Source organism: Miniopterus natalensis, chromosome 7 (assembly GCF_054644295.1).
Source record: "Miniopterus natalensis isolate mMinNat1 chromosome 7, mMinNat1.hap1, whole genome shotgun sequence".
NCBI lineage: Eukaryota > Metazoa > Chordata > Mammalia > Chiroptera > Miniopteridae > Miniopterus > Miniopterus natalensis.
In genome coordinates this window covers 60,142,011-60,158,662 of record NC_142087.1, presented here as the reverse complement: position 1 = coordinate 60,158,662, position 16,652 = coordinate 60,142,011, and the positions used below count along the sequence as shown (strand labels likewise).

Here is a 16,652-nt window from a genome sequence, read left to right as displayed (position 1 = left end):
GCTGACAAAAAGAAAGCGCCCAGAGGCAGACAGCGCCAAGGCTAAGAAAGCCTTTTCTCCCTCCTCCTAGGCCACTGCAGCCACGACGCTGGGGCCGCCGCCTGGGCTCTCGGGAGTAGGGGCAGGTGTCAGGGCCAGACCCCGGCCGGCGGAGCCCGCAGAGTTGGCAGAGCTGCAGCCAGCGCTTCCTCCGCCCGCCGGGGCGCCGGAAAGTTGCGTGAAGGCAACTCCAGGGCCGTAAAGTCGCTCTGCAGCGCGGCCCACGGGCTGCGGCACCTCCAACCTCCTCTCGGCCCCCGGGGAAAGGGATGCGCCTTGCCCGGGCCCCAGCGGTACGAGGAAGGAGAGGGGGAGCTCGACCCGCCAACTCGACCAAGCCGGGAGGAAGAAAGGGTCACCAGCCGGCGGGCGAGCAACAAACCCCTCGTTAGCCCCAACCGGGGCAGCGCCTCCTGCCAAGTCCGGGCGCGAACACCCGGCGTCGGCCAGCAGGCCCATCACAACCCCAGCGCCCGGACGCCGCAGAGCCCGAGCTAGCGCGACCCGCACCCCTCCGACTCAATCCGATCCCTCCCCCGGACGCAGCTCGGGTCCCGCGGCTCGACTAGTAGCCAGGCCGCTGCCCTGCGCCTCTTCCCGCCTCACCTGCGCTCCGCGGCGGCTCCGCACCTCCTCGCCCGCTCCGCGCACTCCGTCGGGGCACGCACCGACCTCCCGGCCAGAACACGCCGGCCGCGGTGACTCGGAACACGACGGTCACCGCCGCCTTCTCCTCCTCAGCACAAGCCCCGGGGCGAGCTGAGAGTCGCAGTCAGAGCCCCGCCGCCTCCGCAGGCTCTACCACAACCAAGTCCCTTCACTCGTCCGCGCCGCCCGGAGAAAATGTCACCAGAGGCCGTTCTGCTGGGCGCCTCATTTCCGCCCGGAACCACAGAGCCCGCGCCGGTCGGCTAGAGCGACCACTACGGAGGGAGCCTCTAGGGACCAGAGCCTGAAGCCGAGGGAAAGCCAGACAGCGCCATCTGGCGGGAAGGAACGCGCGCTCCTCCGGCTGCAGAGAGCCGGGGGCGCTGGCACCGGCTTCCCGGGATTTTTTTCCGCGCTCCCTCCACCTGATCCGGCAGCTCCGCTCCAGAAATCTTTCTCGGAGGTTCGACACAAGCCAAAGATAATACCCTAAGAAAAGAACAGCGCTCCCTTTCCCGTGCGCTGCTCCGTACTCACCCCTCCTGAAGCCTCCCTGAATGAAGCTCGTGGTGTCTGAATGCTTGAGTAACTCCAACACGAGGCACCTTTCCCTCCTCACTTTTTCGCGGACGCCTACCGCTCTGCTCGGGGATACTGGGCTGTACTCTTCACACGCAGCGTCGTCAACATCCCGTTCAAGTTTCTGGACGGGAACTTTGCAGGCGTCGCAGGTAGACCGCCACCTGCTGGTGGTACGGGGCGCGCTCCGCCCCTAGACGCGTTGCAGACGCCCCAATCCCCCCTCTGCGGGCCACTCCTCTGATTTGCGGTGCTCCCAGAGCAGGGTGACGCACCGGCGCACAAGATGAGTTTTCCGGGGCTGAGATGCAAGAAACGAGCTGGATGCGGGACCCGGAGGGAAGGTCTGAAGTGGGCACAAGCCACCTGACCGGTAGAAGAGGTGCTGAGAACTTACCACACTGCTCAAGATATGGCCAAGAGGCTGCGCCCCCTAAAAGCAGGGTTTTGAGAAATAAATAAGGGTTTGAGAAGAAAATGTAAAGGGTATTCATATTTTCAGGAGCCATCCTGGAACCTGGTGTGACAACAATCCCCAAGAGGAGATTCTGGAAACACAGCCGTGGCCCCACACTCCCATTAACATCAGTCTCCCCTTCAGATCAAGCCCTTAAGCTCTCCGTATTTATTCTGATTTATTTATTCTGACTGCCTATAAACCTGGGGGTTTTCCATCGCTAACTAAACGAATAAGTTTATAAAATAATTGTATAATAATAGCTAATTTTCATTGAATGCCTACTATATGCCAAGCACTGTACTATGAATTTCAATGGATTCATTCATTTAATCCTCACAACAACCCTATGAATCTGGTGGTATTACTAGCCCATGGTGACAAAGGTGGAAACTGAGGCACAGAGTGGTAAAGGGACCTACCCAAGGTCACACATCAGTAATTAGCAAGACTGGACTCCCACACAGACAGCCCAACTCCAGAGCCTGCTTTCTCAACCACTACCACCAACTGCCTTCTTGAAATTAACTGAAAACATGGTGTGTGCCAGATAAACATTTTGTCTGTAGGTTATTTCACTCATTTGTTCATTTATTCATTTATTTCCCTGCTAGCTTAGCCCTCAAGGAATTTGAGAGCTTATGGGGTGGTCACAAGAGCCCAGGCTCTTTCAGGAGAAACAGAAAAGAAAATAACTACAAAGACCACAGCTATCAGCCTTGGAATGAATGAGTGAATAAACGTGGACTAATACATTCAGTTTTAAAACAATTCCTTGACAGTCTTACTTTGTTCAATGCTATAAAGATACTGATGTAGGACCCTCACTACTGATGTACCATCTTTGCTCCTCCTATTTAATACCAATAAGTCAATTTTCTACAGTGAATGGATTGTGCATATTTCTGGAGGCTGGTGCATTTGATATTAGTAGTATTATCGCTATTACTGCGATATTTAGATTGCTAAAAAGAGCAATTGCTTTATTCTACCCCCTCTGTAGGAGTATGAAGGGCTGGACAGTTGATCCTACTGCTGCCTTGGATTTGTCTCCTGGAATCTCCTGTGCATCATATACTCAACTCTCCCAGCTCCTGAAATCCCGCCTCCATAAAACCACCTGGCCCTGACACCACCCACATCACCACCCCACTTACCATCACCCTCCATCCAATTCCCTCTACAGAAATTTCTGTCAAGTTTCCTCTGCTCACAGACACTGTCCTACAGATATGTCTACCCATTGGCCTCTCTGCAGTGTTATTACTAAATCATATTGGTTGCTCTCCTCTCAACTTCTCTTATAAGCCCTGGAGGCTAAGGCCAGGCCTCTCAGCATTACTGTTTGCTCATGATGTACCGCCCAGAATGGGTCTGGGCCTGCAGCAGGTGCTTGTGAGGATTGGTGACCTGAGCAGTAGCATCAGAATGTCACTGGCCTTGCTTTGACTATTCTATAGTCTGTTCCCTCCTGACCAAGCAGGTTACTTCCACCATTTGCCCCTGTAAGGTGGATACCATTATTAGAATCACTCTTTAAATAGGGAAAATGGGGGTGCAAGGGGCAGAACCGTCATCTCTGGGCTCTGGGCCACCCTCTCTTTTCCATATCAGATTGCTGAAAACTGGGCTACCCCTCCCTCAGCATAACCACCCCCTGTCCCAGCATAACCAGCACTCACTAGATTTCCCAGCACCTCTATACGGCAGTTGAATTGGGGTTGGGCACAGGAATGAACCTCTGCACTAAGGTGACCACATAACCTCAGACGACTTCCAGAGTTAACATTACTTGCTCTGCCTCAGAGCATTATTCAACAGAATTTAATTACGCCCTCCATATGGAAGGCCATCCAGAAGTATTCAAAGGATTCTGAGTAGCAGAAGGTGACAGGGTCATGAGGACCAGCGTCTCTGGAATCTGACAGATATGAATTTAGATCCAGTTCTGCCTCAGTTCCATAACCTCACTGAGCCTCAGTGTCCTCACCCGTCAAATGCAGATGATTCCTGATACAACCTTGCAGGCTCTCGTGAGGGGTAAGGGTGAAGTGAGTTGTGTGTGTAAAGCTCTCAGTACAATTCTTGGCTCAGAGAGAACACTCTATTAACAGGGCCATTATTCTGATGGTGACACTCCAGGCCAGCACTTCCAACAGGCACAGACACACTGGTCAAGTACAGTGGCATTGCCATCTCATTAGACTCACTTTTTCAAAGCAACAAGTTCATGTGGAACCAGAATGGAACAGGGCAGAAGGATGTCGTGAACGTGGATGGAGTCATTAGGTGGCCGAGAGTGATGGGAGGGACGCCTCACTCAGCTGCCTTCATTCTCTGGGATGGACAATCGAGGCTCTTCTGTCCTGGGCTTCAAGTCTCTCTTTCCAACCAGGTGATCCTTCTGATACTGCTTCTATATTGAAAGTCTGTAACTAACTTCTAATAAAAACTGGAAATAAAAGCGAAGGACAGTTAAATTTTTCGACAAGAATGTACTGATCTTTCAATGAAAAGAACAACTCTCTGTGACCCAACACTCAACCTGTGGGGCCTCTAGGGTGAGAGGGACAAGGGGTTCCTCTGACACCCCACCTGAACCAGCATGTTCCCTTCACAACATTCACCCTCTCCTGTGCCTGTTATTCATGGTCTTCTTTCTTATGCATCTGACACACCTGACCATAGAGAGGGGCTAGGCCATGTTGCTCTGCTCTGCTCTGCTCTGCTCTGGGGCAGGCACTCAGCGCGAGGCTGTGAAGGCTGGGGAGACACAGAAACCTGAAAGGAGGAAGTGGTGCCAGGTGCCAAGCAGGTGAGAGGCTGGGAGGAGGGCAATTGGGCAATGCCTTGGGGGGGACCTGAAGCCTGCCTGACAGTTGTTTATAAGGAGGAAGAGTCATGCCACCCTTCCTCGTGGTCCTCATGGTGTCTGGCACAGGGCCTGGCAGACAGGATACATTCAATAAATATATGTGACTGAAAGAACACGTGTGCAGAGAAGCTAACACTGGAGAGAAGGGAAAGGGCACAGAGGTGGAAAAGGCCCTGGGATGTCTGGAGGATGACAACTCAAGGGCAAGGCTGGGCAGCAGAGGACAGAGAAGGCCGGAAGGGAGGTAGGGAAGCTGAATGTGAGCATGAGGAGTCTGGGCTTCATTTTTAAAGCACTAATGGGGAAGCAGGTGTGACCATCTCACCTAGACTCCTAATGAGTGTTGTAGTTAAGACCAGCAGAAAGTGGCCCATCCCCGGCCCACTGACAACTTGAAGAGAAAGGAGAGTGATTGGTCCCAGGCCGACCACACCAGGAGGCAGATGGGTCTCTGGGAGGCGAAAGGGCTAAAACTGAGGACTGCTGAAAGAGAAGAAAGAAGGGAACGCATCGGGAAAGAAGGGAAGGGCCTGCAGCCCTAGGGGCCTTGTGGGTGGCAGAGAGAACACATTCCGAAGGCATACTGTGATTTGGAAGAAAGGGCTCAGGACTTGTAAGAGCTTCAGAGCAACTGGAACACTAACTTCATGTAGAACATCCTCTGACCTCCACCTTCCCCTCCACAGGTCTGAAAATTCTGGTATTTAAGTAAAAACAACATCAGAGGACCTGTGGTATAATTTAAAAAATACATATGGTCTTTGTCCTCAGTTCCTGGCACAAGGACGAAATCCTTGGAATTTCCTGAGTGATAGGACTGCCTTCAGTTATTAAGAGATCCCTTTCAACCTGAGTTGATAGTAATAAGTTGACTCTTGGTGGGCCCCTAGGTAGCTTAAGGATGAGGGCTGATTGCCAGAGGAACCAACCTCAAGATGAGAGGGTTGGAGCTTTCATTCCCACTCACCCCCTCTGGGAAGGGGAGAGAGGTTGGAGATTGAGTTCAATCACCCATGGCCAATGACTTCGTTAATCATGCCTACATCATGAAACCTCAATAAAAATCCTACATGATGGGGTTCAAAGAATTTCCAGGTTGGTGAACACATTGAGATGCTGGAAGTATGGCTCACCTGGGAAGCGCACCAAAGCTCTGTGTCAACCTCCCCCCTCCCCACTGCCACCATTACCACTATAACCATGTTTCTCTTACATTTGGCTGTTCCTGAGTTGTATCCTTTACAATAAACCAACAATAGTAAGTTAGGTGCCTTCCTGAGTTCTGTGAGTCATTCTCGAGAATTATAGAACTTGAGAAGGAGTCATGGGAATCCATGATTTTAAGGTCTGCAGAGCTTAAGTGTGGGTAGCCTGGAGATCACACTAGTGACTGGCATCTGACATGGGACAGTCTGGTGTGACTGAGCCTTGAACCTGTGGGGTCTGCACTAACTGGTGTCAGAATTGAACTCAATTGTTGGATAACCAGTCATTGCTGGAGAATTGGTGTCAGAAAATAATTACACAGAATCCTAAAACTTTGGCTTTCAATAAATACATTACATTTAGGGTTTTTTTTAATTACTTTTTTATTTTGTTTTTATTTTATTTTTTTAAATATATCTTTATTGATTTCAGAGAGAGGAAAGGAGAGGGAGAGAGAGAGAGATAGAAACATCAATGATGAGAGAGTCACTGATCAGCTGCCTAGCCTTGACCCGGGCATTTGCCCTGACCGTGAATAGAACCCCGATCGCCTGGATCCTAGGTCGATGCTCAACCACTGAGCCACGCCCGGCCGAGCTATATTTAGTTTTAAATAAACATGTTGCATTAAGCAAGACCAATCCTAGGCCAAATCTCTCTTCAGACTCCTCCTTCCCTATGACCGTGCTCACCTTTTCATTGGCAGCCAATGCTGCCATCACCCAAAACTCGGAAGGTGGATTGCTTTAATGTTTTGCCTCTCCCAGTAGTATTGAAACATCAAGGAGTGCCTCTGAGGAGGAATTAATCTTTCCTGGTGATATTTCAGGTACCAAATACAGGTGGGGAAAATATTACCAGGTGGGAAGAGTCCCAATGTCCCTCATTTGCACATATTAAGTGCATGTTAGAAGGACCCAACAAAGTATGCATGCCATTCAATTTCATTTAAAAGACATCTATTGGAAACCTGCCCACTAAACACAAGGTGCATTGTTAGGCCCTTGACATGTGGTATTTCATTAATCCTCACAACAGTCAGCAAGGCTAGGCAGGTTTTGCAGAGGAGGAAACTGAAGCTTGAAGAAGATAATACACAAGACCAAGGTCACATGAGCTAAAGGGGCAAAAGCAGAGTTCCCGGAAGAGAACACAATCACCTCCCTCAGGAACACTATTGTCTGTCTAGTAACAGGGATCAATATGGAAACAAATTGCAATTTTTCACAGGTGGAACATGGTGATTGCCGAAGCAGAGAAGGGACATGTGGGAGGGAGAAATTAATTCTCAAGAACAAGAAGGACTTTGTGAAAGAGGAGGCTTTTGACCCAGGCCTTGAATGAAGAGCAGGGTGTCCAAGGACAGAGATGAAGAGAAAAGTATCTGGGCAAAGTCCAGCTTGAGCGCAGAGCACAGTCCAAGGGCCCAGAATAGGTGTCTTTCTCAGAGAAGTGATATATCAAGTGCTATGGTTTGGGGCTTCATCCCTCACGTCTCCAATTTTTAAAAAATCTTTTTGCTGATTAATACCAACAACATACATTTGTGTAGAGCTTACCTTGAACACTTCAGAGTATGATTTCATTCGATTTTCTAAAACAGTCCTGAAAGGTAGGGAGGGCAGATATTGTTAACATTTTGCAGAGATTATATGAATGACTGACACAAAAATGCTGAATGAATGCCCAAGGTTACCAGCACTACATGGGAGAGTCAGGACAAAAATCTTGCTCTGCTGTCACCAATTGCAGACTCTTTTCACTACTGTACATATCTATCTGGGGAACTTAGCAATACCATCTTGTGTGTGTGTTGGGAGGAGGGGGAATTAGACTTGTTATTGTCTTTTTTAATGTGCTGATCATTTGAAAAAGGCTGCAGGTGTGAGAACAATACAAGTGTTCATCAAAGGACTTCAATAGACGGACAGCAGGAACAATAACCTCAGATTAAAGAAGCAAAGTATTTCATGTGACTCCTCTCTTGAGTCAGTGCAAAGGCACCTGGCTTTGGGGAGCAAGACGGGGCTCCCTAGAAGAAAAACAAAGCAGAGATTTACAGAAACAGTGTGGAGCCAGCTGGCTGGGAGGGGCCCCACCAGCCAGGCAAGAAAGCCCCGGGGACAGCAGGACCTCAACCAACTTCCAAAGGACTTCCTCCTCTTGAGTAATTGTCATTTACTGGTAACCATGGGTAACCATCAGGCCAAGGGGGCCTTAGAAATCACCCTCTTATTTTGCAGAAAATGGTATCGTTTTACTAATTTTGCTTTTTGGAGAAATGTGTTACTTAGTAGAGCTGCTCTGCCTTTTAATTCTGCAGTGGTTTCTTCCATGAGTCCTCTACATCGCCAGAAGGGCAAAAGGCCCTTCTTTTCCCAAGATTTCCATTTAAACCTCAGAAGCTTCAAAGCCTGTATTCTCAAATCCACCCAACATCAGGGGTTGGGGGAAGACAACCATAACCCAAACTGGGTTTCCCATTGCCACACGGACTGCAGAAAGCTTGCTTTCATTCTGACAGGTCATGGTCCTTTTATATAATCATGTGTCCAGAAACCCCAAGTCAATGTTGTTGAACTGGAAGAGCAGGGAACACAAAGGAGATAGCTTATCTTCCTGGAAAGCCCAAAGGAGATCGCCCCTGACTACAAGGAGGTGGGGTTGTACAGTCACTGTCCAGGCTTCCCTGTCCCTGCACAGAGGCCTGCCTGCCAGAGGCCAGTGGCAGAAAAGACTGACACCGAGGGCTTACCCTAGCCAGTCTCAGGAGCTCTGCAGAGGGTCCCCAGCTGCTGAAGGGCTACTTCTGCTCTGCTTGTATCTTTCCACAAAACAGGGACTGTTCACGGTTGCCTTGTCCTCCCCTCCCCATCACCACCCTCTCTTTTCCTTCCTGTCTCCATTCTTTGCTGTAGCTTCTTCATGCTCCTCTTTTGTGTTGTGCCCGAGTTCGTATCTTCACTCCAGCTATGTGCTGACATCATTTGCCCTGGGACTTCCCTCCTGAACACTGGGACTGACTGTGGACAAAGGAGAGAGTAGGGCCACAGGGTTACCCTTGGCCAGCAGGAGTGAGAACTGGTGGATAAATATCTCATCTTCTTTCCCTTGGGTGGGCAATTCTGCAGCCTGCTCAACAGGGCTCCTCAGAAGCAAATAGCAGGACCATGGTCCAGGCGTCCTCCATGGAAACTGACTTGGTGAGGCAGGTACCCTGTGAATGGCCCTCCCTCCTTTCTGGTGCAGCTCTTCCCTGCCCCTCCCTCCTATTCCTGGGGTACTTCCCCAAATTGACTGCCTGTTGACAAGCTCTTGTCTCCAGCTCTGCTTTGGGGGGCAACCCAAAGCCACAGCTCTTCTTCCTCTCTCCTTTTCTCTCCAGTCCCCAAAGGGCTTCCCCCCTTCTCTTTGCTGCTCTCTTCTCCTCTCAGTGTATATTTTCTTCCCTAGTCTACCTTGGAGACAGTGTGTCCCAGGCCAACTGAGTGTGAGGTTCCATCAGTACACCGTGCCTTGGGAGCTTTGCTCTCTGTGTCATCATATCCTCAAAGTAGAGTAGGGTGTCAGGGACGAGAGAGGGGCTAAGGAGAGGAAAGACACTTGAAGCTTCTGTTTTCAGACTAAAGGGGTACGTTCACCTGCACATATCAAAGCTCAAATGCGAACAAGAGTGTTCAGCGCAGCCCTGCCAAGCGTGGCTCAGGGGTTGAGCATCGACCTAGAATCCAGGAGATCGCGGTTCGATTTCCGGTCAGGGGCGTGCTGCAGGCAGCCGATCAGTGATGATTCTCTCATCATTGATGTTTCTATTTCTCTCTCCCTCTCTCGTCCTCTCTCTGAAGTCAGTAAAGATATATTTTAAAAAAAGAATGTTCAGCAAAGAAAGTGGTTTATTAGCTGAGGAAATGATGCCAAACCTGGAGTCATAGGTAAGCTAGTGCTAAAATATCTGGGTCCCCTGATGGCTTCCAGAGATTGAACTATAGAGGGGGAAAATCGTTAATCATGGTGACTGAGTGAGCTGGAGTCGTGGGCTCTACTGATCGGCCGAGGCCAGGGTAGGGAGCAATTGATCACTATCAAATCCTAATGTCAGCTGTGGCATTGTTGTGTCTGTTACATGAGAGTGTGGTCTCTAGGGCCCTTCCACTTTCTTGGGTATGAGCTGAAACACAACTGAAGTCAAAGTGTTCCCTTCCCCTCTTAGTCCTTCTGGCTGCTTGAATAACTCGAATGACCTACAGCAGATTCATAGGAGAAAATTAAGCTTTGACACCTGCACACAGGGAATTCACGTGAGCATGAAGAGCCTAAAGACAGGATGGCAAAATGAGCCTATATGTCATTCAGAATTATGGAGGGGACAGTAAGGCAATTCACAGGGAGATGAGAAGAATTATTTAGTAGACGAATGTATATTGGACCATCTTGAAACAATGGGACACAGAGAGGACTTTGGTCAAATGGGTCTTGCTAGGTTCCTCCCAGTCAATCACACCTAGGTCTTACTAAAATATAGTCATCTATGATGATAGCTCTCTTCCTGGAGCAAGTTATTTGTCTAAATTCTTTTAGGCAGTAAAAGGGAAGGTCAGAGTTTCCTCCTGGAGCCTTCTGTGCCTTGTTTTCAGTTTGAAATAATCTGCATGCCAGAGTGGCACGCCTTGGGGTGACTCATTCTGAACCCTCACACTAGTCAGGTTTGAAAGAGAGATCTATTGAAACACCGTATTCTCTGGAGGTAGGCCTGGTGCTGGCTGGAGAGACCCTTCCCATCCTGTACAACCTCCCCCTGCCAGCACCCCACCCCATCTCACCTACGCTTATTTCCCTGGAAGCTTCTTCTCTAGCTTTCCCAGGGTGCCTCTCCCTCCAGTGATTGCAGCTTGACCTTGAGCAACCTCTCCACCCTCCATCCCCCCTGAGGCAACAATAGAACTTTCTTTCCTGGCGCTTTTAGTCTCAGGTAGGAAATACCCATCAGCTGAAGGATCCCCCTTTCTGGGGCTGTCCCAGGCTGCTGTGGGGACACATTACCCTAAGTCTGGAGGATGGTAAAACATTCCCCAAACTGCCACACTCTAGGCAATGGGTGAAGAGAGGGTGGAGTAAATTCTGGATCAGTTCAGACCTTGGCAAAATTTCCAGGGTAAAAGAGGGGAGGGGAAGCAAAATATCAGGACATTAAAAAAAAAGAATCCAGAATTCATTTGTACTGGATAATAATCTAGTCCTCCTAATGCAGGCGTTCTGGGAGTCTGGGCTCCCGAGTGTCCGAGACCCACTGTGGGTTCTTCGCTTCGTACAGGAAAGAATTCAAATAAGAGCCAGCATAGAGTTTAAAGGGAAAGAGGGTTTATTGGTGAAGCAGTGAGACAGAGAGCAGGCTACTCCACAGGCAGAGCAGCCCCTCCCTAGTGAGATTACCTTTTTTTTTTTGAGACTCATTGAATCGAGGGGTAGGGGATTCAATAAGAGGACTATTCAGGGTTTTTCTAGGGAAAGGGTGGAGACCTCTCAGAAGAGCTCCATCAGCCATTCTGTGACCTTTTATGGGCTTTCCATTTCCAATCATGGTGGGCACGAGGTGTCTCATTTAGTGCGCAGATGTATTACAATGTGTATAATGAGGCTAGGGGTCACTGCTAGGTGAAATTAGTCACCGTGTTGGATTGAGCTGGTCTTCTGCTGGTTCTAAGCCATAAATCCATTGGGGGTTGGTCTTATATCTCCTTGATAGTCTCTGTAGCCCTTATCGGTTACAGCGGTTTCATTTATCCATATATTCTCACTCCAACCCAAGTATACAAAAAACATCACTTTCTTCATATACTGTAAATCAAGTTAATTTCTATTTTCCTGCCCCACCTGGCAAGAAATTTCACATCAGTCATTTAGAAACCTCAATTCCTGTCCCCAGTCAGGACCCCCAGAACCCAAGTGCCTGAAAAGTTAGGGTGGTATCTAGTCTTCCATTCAAGCAGATATGTCATTTTTCAAAGTCCAGTGGAATAAAGAGAAACTGGGCCCTGTTTTCATGCCAAATATGGGAAGCAAAAATCTTTGCCAAGGCTGGGATCCCCAAAGGCTTCCCACTGCATGATGGTTGATTGGCCACCTCCATCATGGATGACTGTGCAGTGGTGAGGGCACCCACACTTCTCTACCCTTCCAGGTCCTCATGATTTCTTCTCTCTCAAAGGTCATCTCCCCTCCTTTCCCTTTTCTCTTCTCCACAACACATATAAAACCCAGTGAGTAGATTGTTTTCAAAGGACAGGAGGCATCTTTGACCTTAGGCTCCTTCTGCTTTGCACCAAGCCCAGATCTCTGAGACAAGGAATCACCAACCTGGCAGTCTACTTGAAATAGAAGAGTGGGCAAAATACTGTGAGAAACACACAAATTAATATGTCAAACTGTCATCCTGCCACTCATCATTCTCTAGCACTTTATGGACACCTAGTTTGGAGCCAAGCACCATGCTGGCACTGGGAACACTGATGTAACCAGAGGAAGTTCTTCCAGATTCAGTGCTCAAACTGGTCTGTCCTAGTGGGAAGAAAGGTAGGAGGTCATCTAATATTAGGACTTCATGACAATATAATAGAAATATGTACCCAAAGTTATAGAAGCTGAGACAAGGAAGCTGCAAACTTGGCCTGTGCCCCAGGAAGTCCTCACTTAGGAGGAGGCCTCTGAGCCAAGACCTTGGGAATGAAGAGAATTTTGCAGCAAAAAGAAGACAAGAAAAGGCATTCTAGACAGATGTTCCAGCAGAATCGAAGGGCTAAGCCATTCTACAGGGAACAGGTGGGCCTGGAGGTGACTGCTTATTTGGGAGTGGTGAGGGTGACAGTAAGAAAGGAGTTTAGAAAAAGAACAAAATCCCTAAAGAAGGCTGTGGTGGTTTATTCCCTTTTTTTCTTGCTGGGGTGGGAGTGGAAATGCAATAAATAGCCCTCTCTCTTCCTCTCCTCAAGTTTGGAACCAACTGAGAAATAAGACAGGAAATAGGTGAACATATAAATGTCAACTTTATGGTAGATAAAAGCTAGATTGGAGGACATGATGCAAATATGCAATCCTCATGGACGTCCTAATATATGTCATGGCCACTGCAGACAGACATTCACCCAGCTGCAGACAAACCAGGACAACCTCAGCCCTTCCCTCCCAAAAGTAGATTTGCTACATGATGAACAGCCCAGAATATACGCCCTCTGTAGGCAGGCAAGTCCTAAAGAGTATTGTATTAGCTCTCGAGTCCTAGAGAGTATTGTATTAATTTGCTAGGGCTTCAGTAACAAAGTACTACAGACTGGGTGGCTTAAACAACAGAAATTTATTCTCACAGTTCTGGAAGCTAGAAGTCCAAGATCAATGTGTCAGCAGGTTTGGTTTCTTCTGTGGCCTCTCTCCTTGGCTTACAGATGGCCTCCTTCCCTCTGTTTTCAAGTGGTCATCCCTCAGTCCGTATTGTCTGTATCCTAATCTGCTCTTATAAAGATACCAATCATACCTAACAACCCCATTTAAAAAATGTTTTTATTGATTTTTTAAGAGAAAGGAGGGAGAGAAAGATAGAAATGCTGACGATGCCGGGCCAGGGTGGCTCAGTGGTTGAGCGTCAACCCATGAATCAAGAGGTCACCAGTTCGATTCCCAGTAAGGCACATGCCTTGATCCCCGGTGGCGGTGTGTAGGATGCAGCCAATTGATGTTTCTCTTTCATCGATGTTTCTGTCTCTCTATCTTTGTCCCTTCTCCTCTCTCTAAAATCAGTAAAAACATATTTTAAAAAAGCATTGATGATCAGCACAACTGTTCGAAAGGCAATTTAAGTAAGAAAATTTCTGAGAGGGGCTACTGCTCTGAATGGACTCAAGTAGCTTGGTCTAAGAAGTGTATTTTTTTTAGGCCCTGGCCCATTAGAGCATTGTTCCAATATATCAGGATGATTGCAGGTTCAATCCTCGGTCAGGGCACATACAAGAATCAACCAATGAATACATAAATAAGTGGAACAACAAACTGATGTCTCTCTCTCTTTTTTTCCCTTCCTCTCTCTCTCTTAAATCTATAAATAAAAAAATTTAAAAATTAAAAAAGAAAGAAATGTCTGATCCACAGTGGGTACTCAATTCATGTCAGCTGCATGCGTGCATACATATATGAATGAATGAGTGATTGAAGAGCCAGAAGACTGTAGACAAGAAATGTCATGTTTTCAGAAAGTGGATGAAGAGAGATTCTTCAAACAACGGAGCCAAGAACTTGGCAATAATCCCAGGCCACTGCTGGGCTTGTACTCTGGCACCTCTCCAAGGATCTTTTAAGGTCATCTCGGGAACTTTCCTCTCCTTCATCTCTATATCAAATTTGTTTCCAAGTTCTTTCCTATCTCCTTCTTTTCCATCTCCGTTGCCACATCCTGACCTAGGCCCTTATCACTTCATGCTGGTCTGGACTCATGTGTCTGGGCAGGGTTGGGAGGCAGCTAGGAGGCTATCTCAGCAGATCAGGCTGCAGTGGACACTTGTTCTGTCTCCCTTCCCCCTCCATGGCCTACGTCTTCCTCGGTATTGGCTCTCCTCTTAGGGACCCTCTACCTCCTCCTTTCAACTGGCCCCCAGCTCCTTACTCAGCCAGTCACACTCCCCACCTCTTCAGGCTTTCTCTACCACCCCACCCAAGTGTGCCCCTCCCCCTAATCCCTACCTCAGGTTTCAGTTAACCTGCTGCCCATAGAAAGAGTCTCACAAATTTATTCTCCCTGACATAGAAGTGACCCATAACAAGACTTAATGAGCTCATCCCCCAGGAATTTAATAAAGGGTAATTGCTCCAGCCAGTAGATTGAGTGTCAGCTGTGTTTGAGGGAGCATTTGGTGGAGGAAGATAGCAATTTGATGCTCCACCTCTGGGACACGTTGGTGGTCTGGGACCCCTGCAACAGGCAGAGGGGTGTGGAAAGCAGGGAGACATGGCAGATCCGCCTGCTGGGAGAACAGAGAAGCACAACCTCCCTCTCTGCAGAAGTTTACCAAGAGCTCATAGGAAACCCGATGCCCTCCCCGACTCAGCTTCCTGTGAATTCCCCAGGTCAGTTCCTGTGGTCACCAGCTTTAGGTGTCTCAAGATGGAGGTTGCAGAGAATAGGCCCTTTGCCCCCTCCTAAACTGGCAGACATAGGGGTGGGTACCCAGCGTGGTGGAGCTTCCCTTACAGTCCCCCTTATAGAGCAGGGAAAAGAGGATGCTTGTTTTTCCTGCTTTTGGAAGCTGGTCGTCTCTGTAGCCAAGAGCGGTGCCAGCTGTGGTCAGCATCCAGCCTGGCAGATAGGTCAGTGGGAATTCAGGGTGAGTCTTCAGCTGTCTGCACTTTTCTCTGCCTGTGCACCATCTGCCTCAACAGCACACCTTCATGGCACCCCCAGCGCCGTGCCCTGTCTCTGCTCACTCCCTAAAGGACCATTCTCCCTTCTCCCAACACCAGAACACCCAGCATCTGCCTCATCCAGAGTCTCCAAAAGTTAGAGCTGGAAAGACTCCTAGATGCGACCTGGTCCAAACTTCTCCCCAATTTACAGATGTGCAACTGGAGCCCAGAGAGGATAAGGGGTGTCTGTAATGTACTCGTTCTCTATACTGTATAACCAGTGACCTTAATCTAGTGGATTAAAACAACACACACTTATTAGCTCAGTTTCCATGGGTTAGGAGTCTGAGCTTGGCTTAGCTGGGTCCCCTTCTTCAGGGTTCCACCAGGCTGAAATCAAGGTATTTTCTGGGGCTGCATCTCATCAGAGGCTCAAGTGGGTAAAGGTCGTCTTCCAATCTTCCTCATGTATTGGCAGAATTCATCTTCTCACAGTTGCAGGACTGAGGTCCCCATTTTCTTGCTGGTGGTCAGCTGGATGCCCTCAGCAACTATAGGCTACCCACAGTTCCTTGCCAAATAGCTCTCTCCACAGGCCCTCTCACAGCATGGCAAGTTGTTCAAAGCCAACAACTGGGAGTCTCTCACCTCAGGGAGGGAGCATTCCCCCTTTTAAATAAAAGCTTTTTCTTGGTGTGCCAACTGAGGACAATCCCCCATTAAGTAAATAAAAAATCAATTGATTTGAAATCTTACATCTTCAAAATCTCTTCACCTTTGTCATATTCTATTAGTTAGAAGCAAATCACAGATCCTACCCACACTCCAAGGGATGAATAACGCATGAATCCTAAGGCCACCCTAGGCTCTGTCCACCACATCTAATGTCATATAACTAGATAGTAGCAGAGATAAGATATGGAACCTAGATTTCATATAGAAACAGGTCCCAGGGGCCAATTATATTTCAGAATTCAAAATGTTCCAGATTTGTTGTTGTTGTTGTTAACCCTCACCCGGGATTTTTTTCCCATTGATTTTTAGAGAGAGTGGAGGTGAGGGAAAGAGAAACATCAATTTGAGAGAGACACATCGATTGGTTGCCTCCCTGGTGCATGCCCTCGACCAGGAATTGAACCCATGTCCCTTCGGTGTGTGCGCCGATGTTCTAACCACTGTACATATTGGCCAAGGCCAGAATGTTCCAGATTTTAGAAGGCAGTCGGGTGCTTATACCATAGACTCACAATACCTGCAGTGAAGTCTGCACCACACCTGTAATCAGTGAAACATATGAGCACTTATGCCAAGCGGTTAGCTGCATGGGTGGTTCAGGTGAGGTTTTGCCACCAAATGAGTTCAGGTCAGATTGGGTTTTGCCAAGTAAATTATGGAAGACCTTTGGCTTTTTAGAGCTCTGGAGGCTTCAGAAATTCCAGAAAGGGATTGTGGACATATAACTAC

At 48.3% G+C, this 16,652-nt stretch overlaps 1 protein-coding gene across 3 annotated transcripts in view; it reads right to left on the bottom strand.

Annotated features, from left to right (window-relative positions):
• The window catches only part of ARK2N (arkadia (RNF111) N-terminal like PKA signaling regulator 2N), a 66,734-nt gene extending 65,873 nt beyond the window's left edge, over positions 1-861 (bottom strand). For all 3 annotated transcript variants that reach the window (XM_016225047.2, XM_016225049.2, XM_087819074.1), the window contains exon 1: positions 646-861. The gene's annotated coding sequence lies outside the window, so the exon portion shown is untranslated. The remainder of the gene's footprint in view (positions 1-645) is intronic.
• Between the last annotated feature and the right edge of the window lie 15,791 nt (positions 862-16,652).